The sequence below is a fragment of the Malurus melanocephalus genome, unplaced genomic scaffold, assembly GCF_030028575.1.
Source record: "Malurus melanocephalus ecotype Western Australia unplaced genomic scaffold, MMel_1.1 scaffold_111, whole genome shotgun sequence".
Taxonomy (NCBI): Eukaryota; Metazoa; Chordata; class Aves; order Passeriformes; family Maluridae; genus Malurus; species Malurus melanocephalus.
The window spans coordinates 1,145,770-1,149,673 of NW_026623343.1; the positions used below are offsets into that span (position 1 = coordinate 1,145,770).

Sequence of the window (3,904 nt, forward strand, 5' to 3'; positions counted from 1 at the left end):
GGGGGGGGGGGGGGGGGGGGGCGGATTTCCTCCCCCTTTTCTCTTTCTTTTCTTTCCTGATGAAAAATGTTGCAATTACATTTCTGCATGCTGATCTGAGAGTTCAAATAACAAGCCTTAAATGCATTACCAGGCGCTTGTTAAAGGAGGAAGAGGAAAGTGAAGAGGGGAACAAATCCAAACGTCGAAGCCTGGATGTATGTATACCTATATATGTGCACACTTATGTATGCATATAGATATATATTTAAATGACAGTCTGCTATAAGAAGAGATGGGCTGTTGTTCGGCCCGAGCGCCTTCACCCAGGCAGATGAGGGAAGAGCCTCAATTTAAAACACCACCAACCCAACCAGAGAAGAAAGAACAAGACGCACAAATCACTCCAGGGAGAAGTTAGTTAGACGCAGTATCTAGATTTTCCCAGTGCAAACTGACTCTCCTCCGGGTTTGATCCAGTTTTTCTGCTCCCCTTCCCCCTCCCACCCCGGGGGTATCCATCCCTATTTCTCATTTTCCTATTCAGAAGCGGCTCCCTCTGCTTCGCCGCCCCGCCCGGGAGGGCGTTTGCCGGGACATCGGCGTGGCCGCGGCCCGTTCCGCGCCAGCGGAAAGGCCAGCGGAGCGGGGGCCGCCCCCGGGGACGCGAGGTGGCGGCGAGCTTTCGGGATCCAGCCTCCGCCCCCCAAACTGCTACACCCCTAACTCTTGGCAGGCAGCAAGAAATTGTTTCAGAAGTCGGGTGGCTGGGCTGAATTTAGAGAGGGGAGGAGAGAATAAACGCAAGGAGATGATGAATAAGGTTAACTTTTGACTGTAGGAGTCATGATGGAGTTGAGCAAAGCTGCGGGGAAATATGTCATTTAATCCCAGGGCTACTGAAGTCCCTTTTATCAAACGTCGTRATGCTGAAACTATACTGCTGTAAAGGCGACCGAGTACTTAAAAGTATTCAACATCAGGAGAATATCTAGATAGGAAGAATGGGTGCAAAATGAAGGCACGTACAAACTAATCACACGACCGTGAAAACCCCAAGCGGATTAGATAAATATAAATAGATGTGCATTTAAAAAAAAAAAGGCACGATAAAACTAGCTGCTGCATTCACACAAGGAGAACAGACAGCGTGTGCATGTTTGTGTGCAATGCCAAAAAGAGCAGCCTTAAGGTTGACCTACTGCAATCTGCACTGAGCTCCTCAGACAATAGACAAGTTCAAATGTCAAAAAATCTAATAATAATAACCAGAGCTGCCAAACTGCACGAAACTGTTTTCTGGTGTATCACAATTATTCACCCTCTTATCCGCTAAAAGACTGCAAGTCCTTATGCGTGTAGAAGAAAATCTATGTAATGCATATGGATTTTTTTTTTTTAATCACATGTGAAACGCCATTGAGATGGCAAGCACGCAAATCGGAATGATATCATGTCTAATAAAAGGAGGGCTAAGGTTTTCACAGTCTCTTTTAAAAGACTCCAACTTGTAAATCCCCTTTTTATGTCGCTACATGCACAATTATTCTTATTAATAAAAATCTACATGTTCAAGGGTCTGGATTGAAACTATGTATCCCTCTGATTTTAACATCGGTGGRAGCATTAGGTTTCCATCATATGTAATGTGTCTACGTTGAGCTCAAGTCAACAGATAGATTGTTCCATTCATTTGGCAACTCTCAKTACAGTCCGTGTGAGGTGAACCCTAAGCAAGACACGTTGGGTAATATCAAAATTATGCAGCTGGGAAATAAAGGAATCTTGCTTTGCATGTGCAGTTCTGTATTATTGTTCTAATTTATTACAGAATCTGAAATGCTTTGTTATGCTGAAAATAATAAATAAGGTTCCGAGTGAAGCCTTCAGAATAAAAGGTATGGATAAATGATCCGCCTGCCTATTGTGTTTATCGTTGTTATTGTCGGCCTTTAAAAGTAATCTGTGTATTTTCCTATTTTCTCCAGATTGGTTAGTGTAATATCCCTAGTGCAGCTATCAACGTGGTCATAAGAACTATGAACTGCAGCATGGGTAAGCTTGAAAAACCCAGAGCAGATCGCATTAGCCAAGAACRCTACATATCTGGAAGCCAGTCAACTTCACGTTTGCAGCTGACTGCTGTATTATGCACGAATGTGTTTTACATATAGCAGACTGTATACGGAATATGTCTTTATGTTTAACATTTTAATTTGTAAATGCTAATTAGGCAGTTGGTCTCCACGGTTATATTAGTACATACCTAATCATTTCCCACTATAAGTAAATGAATACTAAATACGGTAAACACTTTCTTTTCACTATTTCCACGACAGTAGTTCTTCTACATCCATTTTCTAAAGGCATCCATTCGGACAAAATAGGCATTTATTTTAAGAAGGGAGAGGAAAAAACGCTTTCTCTAGCATTCTTACAATTGGGGTGCCACTGCAGGCATGGAGCCGGCATGGTCCGGCCGGACCGGACTCTTTCAAAGGCAGCCAGAAAAGTTTAAGTTTTGCCGAATTAACTTGTTGCTCGTTTTAGCGTTAGTTTTTCTCTTCGCTTGTGGTACCTCGCAGCCTGCTGCTGCTAACTGGTGCAGGCATACAGCAGAGGACCCGCGCTTCTAATTCCTGTTTTGTTTAAAATATAACACAGGTTACGCTTGGAGGATTGGGGGAGGGGGGCAGAGGAAAGCTGGGGGAAATCCGCTCAATCCCGACCCCGGCATGATGAACTTTGCTGGGGTCTTTCAACTCCAAAACCCTCCCGCCTCAGAGGCGAGGGAAATACTAAACTACTGCAAATTTTAAGCAAGCTACCACGTTTCTGAGGTGAAATGCGCTCTGGAAATGTGTTTTACTAGTCTGGAATATTGCTACTACTTATTGCGCCAAACGTGGTAGGTGGAAAGTTTTGTTCATGTAAATGTCTCAACCATTTTACCTCACGGTCAATACACACGGAGACTTTACTCCGTTTTCCAAATGAAGATCCATGAACACTTCAAATGAAAAGTGTAATTTCTTGTAGGTCGTTTTCTGTCTTTGATAACTTTTCTTTCTCTCTCTCTCTCTCTCTCTCTCTCTCTGTCTCTCTCTCTCTGTTTTCTTTTTTTTTCTATGTATGTGTTAGGATTTTAGGCGGGGAGTTCCTCTTGCCAGGTTCTATCATATTTATGGGCTGTGTGATTTCCAGGGTTCCAATTGGTCTTTCCTTTATGGAGGCAAGAAATAAAACTTTCCTAGWCTCACGGAAACTGCTGGGGCTCCACCACGGGGGAGAAAAGTGGCTTCAAGCCTCCCGCCCCCGTGGCCAGCGCTCCCCACCAGTCCCGGGGGCGGCAGGTGCGTTTCAGGATGCTGCAACCACGCGGGTCCGTCCGTGTCCAATATCCTGACAGCGGACGGGAACGCAGGGCTCAGAAGTAGCCGTGTTTGGGCAGGAATASCATCCAAAAAAAGCCCTAAACCCTCCCCCCGCCCCCTAAAAAAAAAAACCTCAAAAAAACCCTAAAAATCCCCAACTAAATTTCTCACTTCTGTCCCCTCTTTCAATTCCTTAAGGAGGAAAGCGGAGAAAAAGAGCAAGCGGCTGAGAGTAGGTGTGCTCGGGGAGGGACAGAGACCCGAGCTGTGGTCGCTGTAGGTGTTGTTKTTAGCTGAAGTTAATCTGCGAGTGTCCCGGACGGCGAAAAGTTGTGGCCGGTGCGCGGCCGGTGTGGGCAGGGCGGGAGGCGGGGGGAGTCCGGCGTTACCTCTGTCGCTGATTCCCGCAGATAACTCACGAAGGGATAGCGGGGAGGAGTGGCCACTTTGAGGGGGGGAGGAGGGGAAATTGAAAGGGAAAAGAAAAAAAAAAAAAAAAGCAAAAGAAAAGAGAGCTAGCCACTTTTCCAGGTTTAATACCGCGATTAAAT

General features: G+C 45.3%; 1 long non-coding RNA gene across 1 annotated transcript in view; it reads left to right on the forward strand.

Annotated features, from left to right (window-relative positions):
- Positions 1–3,486, forward strand: part of LOC130575533 (uncharacterized) — a 7,134-nt gene extending 3,648 nt beyond the window's left edge. Inside the window, exons 3-6 of the long non-coding RNA XR_008965573.1 lie at positions 134–197; positions 1,811–1,877; positions 1,968–2,034; positions 3,121–3,486. This is a non-coding gene — a long non-coding RNA (uncharacterized LOC130575533). The remainder of the gene's footprint in view (positions 1–133; positions 198–1,810; positions 1,878–1,967; positions 2,035–3,120) is intronic.
- Positions 3,487–3,904: the final 418 nt, after the last annotated feature.